The following is an 18,224-nucleotide window of genomic DNA, read 5'->3' on the forward strand; positions in this document are numbered from 1 at the left end:
CCATCACTGCTGCTAATCGCTTACCCATTAATAACCAACCTTACCACCTGCAATAAATAAATAAGAAAATAAATAAATAAAACAGGTGAAAATGTTGTCATCTTTGAATAAGGTAAAAACTGCAGGAAATGTATCAGATCTAATGTTTTCTGACAGCCTAACTCATTTCTAACCATGAAATGGGGATGTACTAATGTATGGCTGGATGGATATCTATACAAAACTACTAGGATACACAACTATGTACAATCTCTTGTTTTTTGGTTTACTTGATTTAGATCTCCAGTTGCTATGTATATGTTTAATTTTTAAATGTACCACAGTGTCTCAATCTCCCACACATGATTTGCAGTAGTGATGTGCAGGTCAGAACCAAACCTGGCCCTAACCCGCAAAATATTGCTATTGTAGGACTCACATCAAAGGCCTACCTGTAACTTCTTACTCTGTAAATTTATACATGTAACTGCCACTTTAAATACATGTAATGTTCCTTCGCTCTTCAGTATGGCTCCTGCCTGCCTCACAGAAAAGTACAATTAGCTCAGTGTTTGAGCGCTTGATCGTTTCCTGTTTCACCTGAAGGTGACGCTGCTGCTGCGTTCGCTCAGCTTTAACCTGTGTCTATACGACACTGAGCTGAGAACAAAAATAAACGGTGCCTACAAGGGAAGAGAGAAATAAGCCGACACCTCACACCCTATTTTCTAATGGCTATTTAGCCCGTTGTGCGCTTTCAGTCCTTGGTTGCTGCTTGAGAAGGCGGGATTGCACGTTGGGCACTTAAATCGCTTCTTCTGCTTGGTAAAGGGCGCGTTTTCCTGTTTTACCTTCACTTGCTCCGCTTGTAGAGCTTGTTGATGAGAGGATGAAAGGAAAGTTTATCTGATCTTTATTAGCGCATACCGTATCCGCCCAGCTTCTGGGACTGACCCACACGTGTTCCGCACTCGGTGCTACCGTACGAACAGCATATCCCTGGAAGTTGTCCTGATCGAACCTGTCGGATTACAGGAACTTCCCAAGAACTTTAGCAGAAAGATCTCCCAGGGACCTGCAGCTAACACCGCAACAGCAGGTAATTGAACCTGAATTCCATCATACCTTTATTACGATACAACTCTCCAGCATCCAAAGCAAACGATTCTGGGAGTTGTAGTTCATAACAGGTTGGCTGTTGTTTTGTTCTCCCAGCTAAGTAACACTATAAAGCGTTAAACATGAATTGAATACAGCAGTTAGGCTAATCAATATCAATTCCTTTGCACCCCAATGATATCAGGGTCGAAAGGTTGTCAATGTGTAAAATGAATGACGTTTTATATTCAGTTCATGCAGGTATCCCGATCCACTGAAGGGCATGGGGCAGATGCAGGAATTAGCAACTGATTTTGAACGTGTGCCCATGCTGAAGATATTTTGATTTATAGGGAGCAAAATAGTTATGCTTTGTTGAGCTCTCCAGTTGCCAGATAAATCTGCTGCCAGACACCTGTTTAGGGTTCCAGGGGCTAAATCACGGTTTCCTTTATCACCTTCTCTGACAGGTTAGTTGTTTTGTGTGAGCTATAATACTTTCCAACACACACATTAGACCTGCATAATTGTGCATAGCCCAAGGGAAGAGTTTTGCTACAGTTTCTAGATTATATTAGATCACGGACACCTTCTGAGCAGCAAATTGTACACAATCAGCTCGGTTAGATGGACATTCTATAGGACAATTCCTGTGAACATGGCTTACAAAAGCAAGACTCTGTTGCCTGTATTAAGATAGGTAGTATAAATAAATAGCTCAAGTTGGCTGTATGCCATTATAGGTTATATAGCTCTCACAAATGGTCCCACTGTTGACTAAGTAGAACTGTGGATTAGAAATGAAGGCATTATGCAAATCTCTGCTTCGAATGCCAGTTCACATGTAAGCAGGTTAAGGACCTTGATGGGATATAATGCTACAGTGTGGCAGGTCTTAATTAGGGTTACAAATACACCCCATTATTGGTAAAAATCTCTACATCTCTATTTTTATAACATTCCCAGACATGGGAGTTGTAAGATGTGCAAGATGTATATAATGGGAGTCAAATATAAACAACAAGCAAATTTGCACCTGTGTAGTAACCCATTGCATCCAATCATATGATTGCTTACAGTGTTAGGATAATGCCAGACAAGGCATAGGGTGTATATTTTTGGCAAGCGGAAAAGCGCTTGCTGAAAATACTGCCCTATGCCTCCTACATGTACCTGGACCCAAATGAATGGAATACACTCAGGTGCAGGCACATGTAGCCGAAATACACATAAAAATGTTTCTGTATTTCGGCTACATGTGCCTGCACCCGAGCGTATCTCATTAATTCCAGTGCAGGCACAAGTATGAGGTGTAGGGCAGTATTTTCAGAAAGTGTTTTTCCGCTTGCCAAAAATATACGCCCTAAGCCTCGCCTGGCATTAGCCTAAAACCTGCGGCTGGCTGAAAAAAGCTAATTATTTATTAGTTGCTATGAGTTACTACGCAGAGTAAAATTTGTCTTGTGTGTATACTTGAGCACCAATTGTCTTTCAACCTAAGCACTGGACCTTCTCCCCCATTAACTATTACTACTGATGCTATTCCAGCAACCCTGTTTATTCAGCACTCTTGCATGGAGTAACCCTTGTCTCTTCCTTTTCCTTCTTCTCATCATTCATTGATCATAATAATGCTGCTTTCAAATTCTAATCCTTTGTGATAGCAGAGCTGTCAACCAACCACATGTCAAGAGGGAGATGATGATCCACTCCAGGCCTTTTTAAATCTTTATTTCATGTTACTATTTAGTGTGAAGAGGAATTCAGGCCTAAAAAAAGCAGTACTGGATGATTATCTCCCTTATGAGATGGAGTTAGTTGACAGCTCTGCAATATATTGATGAATGAGAATTTAAATTATGAAGGGGCAAAGTTGTAAACTAAGAGAACCTTTGCATTGATTTGCTGGTATTGTTTTGTAGCATATCTCTCAATAAGGAACTCTTGCAAGTTGAAAGTCATCAACATTTCCTATCACACCTTTTTAAAGGAGAAGGAAAGTCCTTTTGGCATTTTACTGCCAATAGATTTGCCACATTAGTGCCACCTAGAACAATATATTTATTCAGCAGGAAGCTTTACTATACCTGACTAGAGAGCCCTAGAAGCTCTCTCTGATAGCAGCTGCCATTTTAGATTCTTCTTGGGAGCTTCCTACTGCCAGGGCCGGAACTAGGGGTAGGCAGAAGAGGCACAAAGATTGGGGGGGTGCCAGGCAGGAACCTCTCCTGCCTACCCCTAGCCTGTGCTCCCTTCTCATTGCCCCCGCTGCTTGTCATTACTCTCCCCCATGCTTGACAGAACTGTGCATGTGTGCACATGTGGGGGGGGGGGGTGCAGGGGCAAGGTGGCCAACTGGGTTGCCTAGTTTTTGCCTTAGTTTTTACCTTTCCTTCTCCTTTAAATACAATGAAATGAAATGTAAAGTCACTGGCCATTGCTAGGTTTTTAGGCAACCTTTTCAGTTACTTGAATAGCTTACATTGTACCCCAGAGAGGCTTCTTTAAAAATTGCACCAGCCTAGGTTTTCCATTAAAGGGTAGTGTGTAGAATCCAAAAGATTTTGTTGATTTTCACATTGCTGAAGTGTTAAGGACTTTTAAACCATGGTCCTAATTACAATATTCTATGTATGTCTGGCTGTGAGTAGGATGCAGATGTTTTTGCTCAATGATTTGTAACTTATTGGTAGCTTATTTCTAGTATATGGAAGTGATAGATCAAAAACAGGAGTCCTGCTGTTTTCACAATAAAACATCACTTTTCTGGATTTGACCAAATACTAATAGAGGAAAACCTGTCACTTTGAGTTATCCAGTGCTTTAAAGTCACATGAGTTTAATATTTCAGATTCTTAAATGGTCGATCTAAATCCTGTAAGAAATTGTTGGATTTGGCCAACGTCATCCCTGGGACTGGTAGATCCATATAATAAACCAAATCTAGAAACCTAATTTACATTTTACATATCAAAGTTGGGGCTGAAGGCAGTAGCTGCGTGGGCTTTCTGCCACCATATTTGTGCCAGTGTAAAAATTACATACTAACACAGAGTATAAATGTATTAGTAGTTAGCATGGCATACAGAGAGTATATAAACCAGCCGTAAGAGGATTGCTGAACTATGTGAACCTAAAAAGCAGTTTCAGGAAGGGTGTGTCAAAAATGAAGTGGAGGGGGGTGGTTCATAGACTGTAAATCAGAACAGGCAGAAAGTAACATTTGTACACACCATGCAAGAGATTACATACTAAGAAGCCATAAAATAACATAATAATAAGTCAGGAAACACAATAATAAGTCAGGAAACACAATAATAAGTCAGGAAACACAATACAGTGTATAACACACAGCACCCAGACACCTGATAGGCCAGTGAACTGTACACTAACAAAGATTTAATAAAAAATGTAAAGTTGATGGGACATGTAACCTATTAGCTTTTCTAGCACAAAGGTAAGGGATGTCCATGCAGTATTGAACTCACACTGAGAGTAGGAACTGATGGAAGAGTAAATAAGGGGTATATTTATCATGCTGTGTAAAAAGTGGAGTGAAGCATTAGCAGTGATGTTCGGATTTATTTTTTGTCTCACTGGGCCAGTGACTTTCAGGTGGCCCATTGTGGTTTTATGTAGGCAAAATTTTCATGCTCACTACTCATGTTAAAATGCCATGTGTTAAGGTGAGGTTAGCCCACTGACAACTAAGGTGCAGGCGATTCGTTTAGGAGCCTAAGGAATACAAGGTTTCAAGGTTATTAACCTGTGTGTTTGGGCTACTTTATAAAAAAAAAAAAGGGCAGTGGGCAAAAGTTAAACACTAACCCATGTATTATTGGTCTTCAAATATGATTATTTTATTTAAAAGTTCTAAGATTTTTTTTTAGGTTGTCTCATCTAATTTTTTCTTAGGCTAACATCACACTTGGCACCAATCCGCTCAGATTCTGAATTTTGGGCTGAAAATGTGCACTGAAATCCATCCCATGTGAATCAACAGACAAATGCCATGCCTGTCAGAGCTTACTGAACACAGGGTGGATCGGACTGTATTTGCATTTTCTTTTAGCAAAGAAAAAAGGCAGTCGTATCCGTTTCAGGCCATAGATTCCTCCATGCGATCCCTGAAAGTATAGATAAGTGGTTGTTCACCATAGAATTGAACTTTTAGTGTGGTGAGGAATGCATAATTCTAAGAAAATATGCAGTTGTTTTTCATTTTTGTATTCTAAGTGTTTTTTGATATATGAAGTTCTAAAAATTGGGGTCATGTTGACACACATATGATAAATTATTTGGTGCGGCTTGTGAACAAGTTTTATAACTTTTATTTTGATCAGCACACATATTACTGCATCACATGCAAGTACATGCAGTGAACATGACATTATGGGCCCACTTTTATTCTAGAATTCTGGGAAACAAAACTGCATTGTGGTAAATATTTTACTTTATCCTATGCAAATGAGGTTTATTACAGCTCTTAGACTTGAAATTTAAACTATTTGGTTGCTAGAGGCCAGTTACCTGAGCAATCAGAGAACAGTTTTGAAAGTAAAAGATGCCGTAAAATAAAAAACCTAAATCATAAAATAATAAGAACAACATTGAATGGAAAGCCAAAAGCAGAAATGTTTGTAAATTGCTGGAGTCAGTGACCAGGACAATCTAGAGATTATTTGCAGTTAGCTCTCAGGAAAGAAGCACAATAATAAGACTAATTATAAACTAATTATTAGCATAAGTTCAATAAGTTTATTAATCTTCTGATGAATAAAAAAGTGTTTTTTTAAATCCATTGGTTTAAATAATAATGTTTCTCAAAATGACCATGCACAAGTGGATTACAAAGATTCTCCTTAGTATCAAAAAGTGGGGTAAACTTGTGTGATATAATTGTATCAATAGATGGTAATAATGTTACTTTATTTAAATGTAATTTCTCTTTTGTAATACATGGGGTGAAAAATAAGCCAGGAAAGTTCTGTACTCAACTGGATGCTTTCCACATTTTTAACAAATAAGTAGTGCAAATTTGTTTGGATTTCCTTGACCTCTTTGGGATGACGAGATGGAAAATGTAACCAAGCCAAGAAATACAACAACACATCCAGCGCAGAGCTACTTTATGAGCCTGTTTTATAACTATGGTTTGAGCTTTAAAATAATTGCTTTCTCTGCACAGCAGTTCAGTAAAATTAAATCAATCTCTGGTCAGTAGAAATTTCTATATGAGCCACAAACTATTTGTCAAATATCCCCCTTCCTTCTTTACTGTGGTACTTTTCTTTGGCCAGAAACCTTCAGTTTCTCAATTCCTTACTTGCCTTTTGCGGGGTCTTGCAAGTCACAACAGACATTAGTAAAAAAAAATGGTCAATGGTTGTAACATACTCATTCTTTTACATCTCATTTTTGGTACAGACAGTAATAAAATGTTGGTTAAAGTGCTAAATCTAAGCATAGAACATTTGAAACTACAGTAAATAAAATGAACACTTAAGGCAAAGGAGAATGTACAATTTATAAACAATAGGTTTGATTTCAGGCATTTTGCCTGCTGCAGCTTATAATAGCCTGATATATCCTTCTATTGTCCTTGAAAACAATTCCCTGAAAGCCCTGGTTCAAGTGCAGCCAACCTGGAAATGCTAAAGTGTATGTTTTGGGGCGAAGAACCTTCTGAAAGAAGCTTGCATAAGTGCTTTCAGGTGTTCACTTTTATCAAGGTTTCTTGATAACCTTGAGTTCGATTAGGTAACGCTGGACTACATCTCCTCATAGGTAATCATCTGTGTGGTTAAAAACTGCCTGTCCACGTTTTAGAACATTGAAATGGGGGAAATAAACTAATTCCCACCCACCATGTCATTTCCCTGCTCCCAAGTTCTGAAACTGGACAGTCGTTCCAAGAGGATGCAACAAAACAATGCCAAATACTGATCTGTGTGCTATTTTCAATGCATTAACATTGGATTTGTCAAAACACACATGAAACTCTTCCCTGTTGGTTGCAATTTCATCAAAATGGAACGCCCCCTCATAGCCACATTTACACAGGAATTTTGGGAAAGAATGCTGCATTGTGGGTAAAGAAAACAGGGCAAATTGATCCCTAAATTACACTTTGCACACTCTGCTGTGTGGTTGTAAATTACTCTTTCTGACTTTTCTCTCTCCCTCTCTCTTTCTGGTATTGGTGACCCCTGAAAATTCTGAAAGCAGGAAAGTATGTTTATCCGAGCACCCAGGCCCAGATTCTGCTTAAATACGGAGCAATGGGGACCAGATGCACAGAAACTTCAGCATGTCCTCTCCCCACTGCTCCATATGTGAGTTAAGTGGGCGGGAGGGGATGGGCAGAGAAAAGGGGTGGCCTCTGGGTGCCATGTCATTAAATCCAGCCCTGTGAGCACCGATGCCTGTACAGATTCTTATCTGCTATAGTTACTAATGGATACAATTTGGAACGTGTTACTATACCTATATATATTCTAGTGCCGTTGATCTTTTCTACTGGAGATGCCCACCTGCCTCCCCTAGTTCACTCCTTACAAACCCCTGTCACTCTCGAGCATTACCCAACCCCCAAAGTGTGCCATAACCTAGGAACAGGTAACTAAGCAGTTACCTGGGGGAAGGAAGGGGGGCACGTCGGTAAGAAAAGAATAGCAGCACTGCAGTTATATAGGCATAATGGAACATAGGAATTGGAACGTGTCACCTTCTCTAAAAAAGACCACAATTCATTGGACTTGTGTCGAAATTACAGTCTGCCTATTGTAATTAAAAGAAAAATCCATATTTTCCCATTTTCTGCCATTATAAAGCATTCATTTGATCTTTATCTACCTTAATATAATTTAATTTATTCATTTATAAACTGATTGGTCTTTTTTGGTGAAGGTCTTTAGAAAATTGCAGAAATAATTTGGCTTGTCTGAATTGTGTGAATGAGTGAATTTTCAATTTTCAAAGAAAGACCGTATGGTCTTTCTTCCCCAAGGAAAATACTCTCTTTTTACTAAGTTAGGACTGACACAAGGACACTGCCATTAACAAGCATATCAGCTTATGCATACTTTGTACAAGGCATGTAAATTAATGTGTCTTTTTTTACTAAATGCAGACATTTTTCTTCAGTGTGTACAAGACTGACATCTAGTTTTCACTTAGCTATTTAATGGAGTGCTGGGGTAATGTGTATAAAAAACTTTTTACATAACTTGCATGCTTGGTTGCATCATTGTTCCTCTAGCTGAAGGTTGCCATAGGGCAAGACAGCAAGTACAAGGCTCAGATGTGCTCCCCAACTTTTTCCTCTGAATGACATTTTTTAAGTTAAAGAAGATCTAGTTTTCTCTTAAAGCTGTATAGTGGAGCACTGGGGGAATGTGTACAGCAGAAAAACCCATATGCATGGTTGTTCCCTTTGCTTAAGGTCCACGTAGAGCAGTGCTGTCCAACTGGCGGCCCTCGACCCCCCTCTGTGTGGCCCCCCACCTGTCTGGCTGCTTTGATGGCTTAACTTGTGTAAACTCTAAATGGTATCAGTACTGTGATTAACTGCCCCCCCTGCATGGTTCTCACCTTAGATTCAGGCTGTAATTTCTCTGTATTGTTTAAAAATGTAATCCCCTGTGTTGTTCACACCTTTTAATCTCTGCATTGTTCACCCCCTGCAGTGTTCACACCTCAGGCTCAGGCTATAATCACCCACATTGTTCACCAAACCCCTGCCAGGTTCACCTCCCACAGGCAGCATAGGGCAGGCAGAGTATGGCACATAGGCAGCATAGGGCAGGGAGGGCATAGGACAGGCAGGGTGCTGCCTGTGTGTGCCATACTCTGCCTGTCCTATGCTGCCTGTATGTGCCATACTCTGCCTGCCCTATGCTGCCTGTGGGAGGTGAACCTGGCAGGGGTTTGTTCTGGGAGTTTGTTAGCAGTTGGAAATAGCCATTAAATGGTCCCTAAGGTGTGTAATTATATTGCTGTGGATTGCTATGCTATCCACATGGGAAGGAGGCATATGGATTTAAGGGTGTGTCTTAATATGACATAATATAAATCTTTAACATATGAATGATGTTTGATATCCCTGCAGCGACCATTGTGATAAAATGGGTGTGGTTTGAAGTGGGTGTGGTTTAAAATGGGGGAGTGGCCAAAACTGGCTTCCATTAGCGGCCCTCCACCATGTATGCGAGCAAAATTCCGGCCCTCGGCACCGCAGAAGTTGGACAGCACTGATGTAGAGGACCGGTGATCTAATATCTCCCACGTATAAATTCCAGGTTAAAATAATCTCCTGATGTATTAAAAAGAAATCTGTTAATTCCTTAGGAAGGACTGGTTTGTCCTACAGATCCCTTAGTTCGGGGGTTTATTTGGTTGTAAATCTTGTTTTTATTCAGCCAAAACTTGCCACCAAGCCATGAATTCAAAAATAACTACCTGCTTTGGGGGCACTGAGAGCAACATTCAAGGGGTTGGTGAGCAACATGTTATACACAAGCCACTGGTTGCGGGTCACTGCCTTAGATTGTCATAATTGTCCTACGGCATCCAGTTGGGCAGCTATGGCTTATAATATCATGTTGCAATGTACCAGGCTCATTTGAGAAAGATACCTCTATTTCACACATATTGATGTCTGCTTTGAAATATCTTTCTAGTTGCAACTTTATCTGAAATTTATACTTGGTTTTCACACATTGTCAGCAATATAAAATGTATGTTAATTTAACTGTCACTTATTGAATTACAACTTTTATCTGTTTATGATTTTCAGTGCAGCATCGGTTATCTCACATACACACAACAATGAATGACAGTGTCATAAAATTATTTCTAGCGCTACAAGAACAAAACTAGGATTTAATAATTCATTTTGTCTTTGCTTGAACAGCTTAGGTGTCTTCATAGCATTTGTTGGTGAATGATATATTGCATATGTAAATAATTCTTTCTGCTATTTAAATTAATACATTTCATATTTCAGTTGCACCAACCAGAAGATTTATATCGATATAGGATACAAATATATTCCTAATTGACATTTTTTGGGAACTATGTGTTCAGGATCATGCACATTTATTTTTTTAGATCTTTATATAATCTTTTATAGAGTGTATGCCATATAATGATTTATTTTATTGAATGGATTTTATATTTACCATCTGTTTTGGATATTTACATATCTTGTGTTTGGATGCTAATCAGATGAAGGAATCCCCAATGCTTCAGCATCCAATTTGCACTACAAAAACCCTTTTGACATTTCATGGTATGTCAGAGCTATTAGTACGTATTCAGTACTTTGTCATAAAACACGCTAGATTTCAAACTTTTGATTAAAAAAAGCTCATATATTATATAAAAAGAGGTTGGACCAGAAAGGGAACCATTCTCATGTATACACTTTAATAAGTGGCATAAATACCAAATGTTACAGCTACCTGGACACAATTATATCATCTTTTTAATATGTGTATTTTATTAGTGAGCTATAACAAATGTATTTTAAATATGGAGATCAAAAGAATTATACAGCTGGTAAGGTTCTGTATGCAGATGTTATTGCAGTATGTCAGTATGTTATTGCAGAGCATTTATGAAAATATAAACGGAGGCTACCTAGGCACTTTTTGGTTGCATTGTTGTATAATGTGCAAGACTCATTTCCTGCCATGCTTACTAGACAGCTGGATATGTGAGTCTAAAAGGGCTTGAAAATATGACAGAATGTTACAATAGGCAAAGTGCGATTGACATAAGGCGTGCTTTTTTTATTACTATAGACTATTATAGTCGAACTAACTATTGAAGACTATTGAATTGTTGAAGACAAAATGTTGCACCAGTTGATGGGCTTGCCATTTCACGCTCATACCCAGCCCAGTTTACAAACTGCCACATATCTTTTTGTAAAATATAGGTTATATAATTTAGCTGTAAAATTTAAGTGTGTAGCTGCTCATAAACAACATATTTTCTTTAGTTAAAGCAAAAGCTTTTAACGGGCAATAACAATATATTATAGCAAAATCATTTGTGCATAAGGAATAGAAAAAAGTGCAAACTGCATTAAAAAGCAGCATGGCGTTTTGCTTGGAGAGCCAACAAATGCGTGCAACACCTTTACATGATAGCCCAACCCAGGGTGTCTTTCATTATACTACCATCACCATCCTGCTCCTGACTAGAATTAGTATGTGTGCTCTACCAGGCTAACATTAGCTTTGCAAGTTTGAACTGGAAGAATAGTAAAAAGAACACTTACCCATATAAATCAGTAGGGATATTATAGCTCTTCTCTGTGCCACATTCTACATGGGAAATGCTAAATAATGAGTTCTAAATTTATGTACAGATTGAGAAGTCAGCTTGACTTCTTACATTTTGGAAATGTCCCTTACTTGACATCACCAGTCTTTAATCAGCTCTATTAAATATAACATCCTGTATCACCCTCAGCTGTCACAAAAATAGCTATCTCTCTTTAGTTGGTTCATGCTTTGTTGCTTGTTTAACAAAACCACTTTTTCTTCATCTTTAAAAAAAATTAAAATTCAGTAGAAGATATTTTATAAAAGCTTCTGCATGCATTTTCTTCATATATTTCTTAATATATCATGGTAACTAAGCAACTGTAGAGCCATCCACATATTATTCTGAGTGTGCTAAATTGATTCATTTACATTTTTGCAAGTATGTATTGGTTTTGATTCTCAGATGGATCATATAACGACTATAAACTTCTGGATAATTACTCTGAAACGAGCTGTGGTTTTATATAGTAGAATTTGTGATTGAAATCAGCAGAAGTGGTGCAGCTGTTGCTGTGATGAGATTAGCTGATGGCTATCATGATTTTTCCTTAGTACCTTGAAAATAGTTTTTAGCAGAAAGCATTGCCTTGATATTCAAGAAGTAGCTTGAATCAAGCATGACATTGAGAAACAAAGGTGGTAATGTGCAGAAAGTGTCAGTACGCTCTGCAGGTGCTTCACTGCAGGACCCCAAGAACGACAGGAGCCCAAAACATGTAAGGCATGGAGTCTGCAAGGGCCTACTTAATAAAAATGCCATTTTTTACTGGAGTGCCCTTTATGTATGTATGTATGTATGTATGCCTTTTTTTTTTTTTTTTTTGCTATTGTCTATGGTGTGGAATCCGGTGGAGAGACCACCCGGATATGTGGAGTAAAGAAGCAGCAAAGTGCCTGTAGTACGAGTATGATTTCCGAAAATTCACATTAGATACGAAAATTTCTTATGTGCTTTAATTTTGCGAAAAGTCGCGTCGTGCTTATACGAAAATATTGTGTTACGATCCAAAAGTTATGAAAGCGGCGCGAAAACCTTTCTTACTTTGAACCTTCAGTGCATGATTTTGGAAGCCTCCCATTGGACTCAGTGGCACTCTGCAGCTCCAACCTGGCTAAAGAAAAGTCACAATACCGAAGCTTGAATGAATTCCGGAACTTTCGTACTCATTGCGACAAATGCGATTTTTCTGAGAAAAAGATTTTGGCCCCTTAAAGTCAAGAGGGGTGAGTTTTGAGTGGCATCTCCTCTTTGTTGATTTCCACAGATACTCATAAGAATATACACTTTTGGAGGTATATATTGCTTAGATATAATGTGACACTGTTATTTGATCTAGAATACACCATGTATTTTCATTTCACTCAGGCTTAGTTGCTTCTCATGAGAGCCAAATTGTTTGGGAGGGCACTTAATTAACAGGCCCTTTAAAGCGGACCTGTCACCCTAAGAAATAAGTCCAAATTATTTTCTATATTGTTAGTTGAGCAAAATAAACTTTACTTACTCTATATAAATAATATAAATCTTGTTTCCTTCCATCTCGGAATTACTCAATCACAGCAAGCAGGCAGGCACCATTTTGTGGGCACTGTTATTAAGACAAGCTTTGTATCATGCCAAAATCTTATTTATGTGCCACAATGGGGGACCAGATGCCCATGCCCATGCACTGGCTACACAATTAGATGAGGAGGAGGGAGGGGAAAAGTGAGATGTGCAGTGACATCTAGGAAGTGCTGAATGGAAAGCTAAAGTTATTGTCTGCCCCGCCTCTATGCCTAAGGCATAGAGGCGGGGCAAGCAATATATGAGTGACAGCTGTGATTTTTAAATGCCTTTATAATGGGTTTGGATGTGTTAATATAAAAATGAATTTGGGTTTCATGTTTAATTTGAACAGGACTTTTATTATACAGATTTTCATGTCTGGGTGACAGGTCCACTTTAAAGAAAACATTGTACTGAAGCCATACTGTAACTAAGGTAACAACCGAGGAAAAACACTTCTGGATTGTTGCCACAAGAAAATCTAGATATTGACCAACTAAAACTGGAGGCCTATGAAACGGAGACATTGTTCTATATCAGTAGAAGATTGAATATATCTTTATGCTCACTTTACACTTAGATCACAGAAATAAAAGATGGTAAAGAAAACTAGAGAACTGCAATAGTCTACATAGGTGTAATGCTTACAACTTTTTAGTACAGTTATTATAAGACTTTTCTCTGTAATAAAGTTAATGTACTGTATTATTTTCAGCATGCAGCAGTTAACCACGTTAGAAGTCCATATTTAATTTAATTGTTGGAGTATATATTCTAATTTAAAAGAACTGCAGGTATCTAACTTCTTTTTGATTTAACCCATCTTTAGGGATCAACATAAACTGTTTGAATTTTTTACCACCTTATATGTCAAGGTGAAACATAACAGTATGGGATATGTAGTAAAAAACAAGGGGCAGATTTATCAAAATGTGAAGGTTATGCATATTTATTAAACGGTGAACTCTAACCTTTACCCATTGATAAATACGCTTCTGAAAACCCCATAGGAATGAATAGAACGTGATTGAGTTTTTATAAATTAAGGTTTTCACTCACATTTTGATAAAACTGCCCTTAAGAATGTTAAGAAAGTTGATCAATGGGAAAACTGAGATTGAGCATGATTATGAAGTTTTTCCAGTTTTTCCTCAGTCACTGGTATATTTAGGAAAACTTCAAATTGGAAATACATGATCATGTTAAGTTGTGAAAAAATACTCCGTTATAATGAAAATGGCATTGTTCTATTCAGCAAGTATAAACAAACATGAACTATAGGTTACTGCACTGGGCAAGGTCCACATGTGGGGATAGTACTTATTTGGAACACAAATGTAATTATGGTTTTGGTCAAATCCTCTCTTCCACCTTGAATCAACTCCAATTCTTTATGTATGGAAAACATGCAGACTGTAGTAGATGCTGGTAGTGTCAAGGACTGCTAGGGGCACAAAAGTGAGTGTTCCAAGCTGCCTGGAACACTGGAAGCTGCCCTAAGTAGCATATTTTGCACTGAAATTAATAGAAGGGGACCGAAGATGGGAAAAGGTTTTTTGACATCCACACTGCTCTCTGTGAGTAGAAAAAAATGTAATATGAGCCTAGGCTTTAAAGCATGGATCCCCAACCTTTTTTACTTGTGAGCCACACTCAAATGTAAAAAGCGTTGGTGAGCCACACAAGCGTGAAAAAAGTTCTTTGGGGGTGCCAAATAAGGGTTGTGATTGGCTATTTGGTAGCCCCATGTGGACTGCTGGCCTGCAGGAGGCTCTGCTTGGAGTAAAACTGTGTCTCTGTGCTTCCAAAACTTGCCTCCAAGCCCAAATTGTAAAAATGGGCACCTATTTTGAGGCCACTGGTGAGCAACATGTTGCTTGCAAGCCACTGGTTGGGGATCACAGCTTTAAAGTAATTCCTGCCATTATGTTCACTTCTTTCACCAATTTAAAGTAATTCCTACCACTACGTTCACTTCTAAATGTATGTGTTTGCATCAGCTGTAAAATCATTTTTTCATGTGTAGAGCCCACTTTTAATAACAGATAACTTATTTAGACTACAATCATTTTAAACCCTAAGAGATTAAATAAATGTTGCTGCCAAGCAAAGACAGGTATAATCTATAACAGAAATCCTTATTTTTGCAAGTTACTGCCCCTTTAAGTTTGTGCTATATAAAGCTTTGCCCATGCCCATTTTTAATTTGCCTGGGGGACTTTAGTTAAAATCCTAAATCAAATTAATGTGTGGGTATAATAAGGGAATGTCAACAGTTGTTTTAGAAATTATGCTGGATTATAAAATGCATAGAGATGTTTTAATTTCAGATTCTAGAGCAGGCATTATTCTGCATTATTAATCAGCAGCTACCAAATTAATGAAAAAAATTACACTATACCACTTGCAAAGGGCCTATAAAATTGCACTCTGTGCTGCATTAAATATGATCTCCAAGAAATGAATTAACAAGCCATCTTTATGAAACACTGCAGTGCACAGCTATGTTGAATGAATGGGACTCTATGCAGGTTAGTGAATAAATCATAGTTCACAGGAAGTGTCCTTAAGGTGTAGTAAAAGCTTGCTGTGTTCTCCCAGAGTCTATTGAAACTAATTCAGATTTTTTCATACATGAGAAATTGGCAAGCCTTTGTACTTTGTGCCTAATACACCTATGCATAAATAGAATAATTTATCAAAAACATTTTGCATTGACAAGTTAAATATATTTTTCTAAAGCACACTATTAAAATGTGAATTTTTTAACAACGTGCTAAACTAAAGAAATTATACAAGGGTGCGGCAGAGTGAAAAGCCCCAGTGTTTTTAGCTCTTTTAAATCTTGCAGTCCTGTGATCGGTGACACATTAAATGTAGCAGTCCTGAATTTTAAATTGCACTTATTCAAATAGTTAGGGCACAAAACTATGCATTTTCTAGGTCAGTACTAGACAGTAACCTAATTATTCTAACAGGAACCTGGAAACTGCAAAAAAGACTTTATGTCCCTCTTGTCCCTTTGACCCTGAAGAGTAGTTAAAAATATAGTTTCGCCCCTCAGGAAAGGAGTAAGGGGGTAGAGGAGTTTGACATGGATAGAAAATTCTGATGTGGGGTTTGAGAAGTCAAAATGTTATAGGGTAACCCCATTGAGATAAAAAATAACAAAAGTGGTATAAAGGTTATAAGTCACATAAATGTTTTGCCAGCTTTGTCAGGGGTGACACACATATTGTGACCCCTCAATAGCTTTGGTTTTGTCTTAAATGACAAATAAATGCATTGAACAATTAGGGGCATATTTATTTTACTATGCTGTGTAAAAACTGGTGAGAAAATTCACCACACATTGCCAGGCTTTGCCATGTAAAATTGGCATAATTTTTTTATGCATTTTTTCTTCCGCCAGAACTTACATACCGGTGTAAAATCTGGCGTTCAGACGGCTATCTTCTCCGTTTATTTTGCACAGCTTTTTATGCTGTTTTTCAGCAAATTTGTTTTACACAGCATAATAAATATGCCCCTTAATGTTCTACAGTTCTGTCAGCTATTGAAAGTAGTTATAACAACTTATCAAACCAAGTGCAAAATTGCAGCAAGTACATCTGTTTGTGTTTTGTCAGCCTGTGTCAGCATCGTGTTCAGTATGTATGTGCAAGTGCCAGTGACCTGAGGGGGCTGGAAATGGAAGGACAGAGGTGTCAACCTTGAAGAGAGAGAACAAATAACAAAGATTTTAAAATGTTTCAATATTCATCTTAATGAACCACAACACTGCAAAATAATGTGACTATATAGATGAAAAATGGAAAAACTGACCTCAGTAGAGGTGCTGGGACCTTTAACCATGTGCCTGATGGAACATGCCGTGTAAAAACTGCTTCACTTTATAACCTTCCCTCTATAGGTTCCTACTATAAAGCAGCCTGAGTGCTCTAAAACAGACCTGGAAATTGCAGAAATCAATTTTTGTATCCTGCTAGCCCCCCCCCCCCTTGAAAAGGAGCAGGTTTGCATGCATCTGCCATTATCTCCATTATCTTCTAAGTGAGACCATGCAGTTTGCTGTAACATTATGACAGCCCAACGAGACAGGCTTACAACAATCTAAACTGACTTCCGTAGACAAACAAAATTCCCAAAAAACAAACACAAATAAAGCGGCTTGTTTGTATGGTGCCTTGGCAAGGATGTCCAGCAGCGAACTTGCCCAGCTATGTCTAGACACAAACTGCACTCATTTTCAGACACACATCAGATAGAAAGAGTAAACTGGGCTTTTGATACCAGTGGAGAGCACAAATAAAGTTTAGGCCTATCTTACCTAACTAATTAAGTTATCTTATATGACTAATTAATATTCCAGTCAAGCCTCTCTGCAGTTGCAGCTGCCTGCAGTAGCTCTGGGGCTGGGCCAAGAAGAGTACCTTTAGATACTGAGTAATTCTAAGGTGACATCTGTATTATAGAGGCAGGCAAATTGGGAGGCTAGACATTTTACACTTTAAACATTCCAGCACAAGTACATTCTAAAAGAGCATTATGCCAAATGCATAACAATTGAGACCAGCGACCAATATTCCTGTACTCATCTATGGAGGGAACCTCACATAAAGCATACGTTTAGTGGCAATAAACTTCCACTGTGCTGTACAAAGAATCCAATAAGATAGGATTTTCACACCGGTAATGTTATGTTTACATGTTTGTAGAAGGATGTATGTAATAGTGATTACTTGATTTATTGCACTTGGCAGTACACATTATTGTAAAAGTTGTCTATTTATTTAAGACATTTCATTACTTTAGATTATGCTGATAAATATTTTACTTCTAAACACTATTAATTAAAAATGTATGACGGTAGTCATTGGTTATGAAAGCTGCTGAGCCAGGTGTATCTTACAAACCCGTATCAATTTCAGACGGGTCCATCTCTGCATTTATATATTATGCTGCTGAAGAATACTTAAAGAAATATACTGTACTCTGTCAGAATATCTGCTGGAAATAGTGACCTAAACTGGTATTATAAAAAGTGTATATAACTGACTGGACTAGTGATGCAATAAAGTAGAGTTTTACATGCTTTAACTTAAGTTGTGATCATATACTGCCCTTTTTCTCAATTGTCAGTGTAACGCTTGTTACTGTTATTATTAAAATAGTTACTACCTCTCCAGTTTTATCACATATGACAAAGGCCTTAGCTTACAACATGAATTCTAGAAAAGTTTAAAAGAAGCCATCTTCCT

General features: G+C 38.0%; 1 protein-coding gene across 4 annotated transcripts in view; it reads left to right on the forward strand.

Annotated features, from left to right (window-relative positions):
• The first annotated feature begins 568 nt into the window (after positions 1-568).
• Positions 569-18,224, forward strand: part of csgalnact1 (chondroitin sulfate N-acetylgalactosaminyltransferase 1) — a 158,986-nt gene continuing 141,330 nt past the window's right edge. For all 4 annotated transcript variants that reach the window (XM_002933993.5, XM_031904159.1, XM_012955058.3 and 1 more), the window contains exon 1: positions 569-1,078. The gene's annotated coding sequence lies outside the window, so the exon portion shown is untranslated. The remainder of the gene's footprint in view (positions 1,079-18,224) is intronic.

Source organism: Xenopus tropicalis, chromosome 1 (genome assembly GCF_000004195.4).
Source record: "Xenopus tropicalis strain Nigerian chromosome 1, UCB_Xtro_10.0, whole genome shotgun sequence".
In the NCBI taxonomy this organism is placed as follows: Eukaryota; Metazoa; Chordata; class Amphibia; order Anura; family Pipidae; genus Xenopus; species Xenopus tropicalis.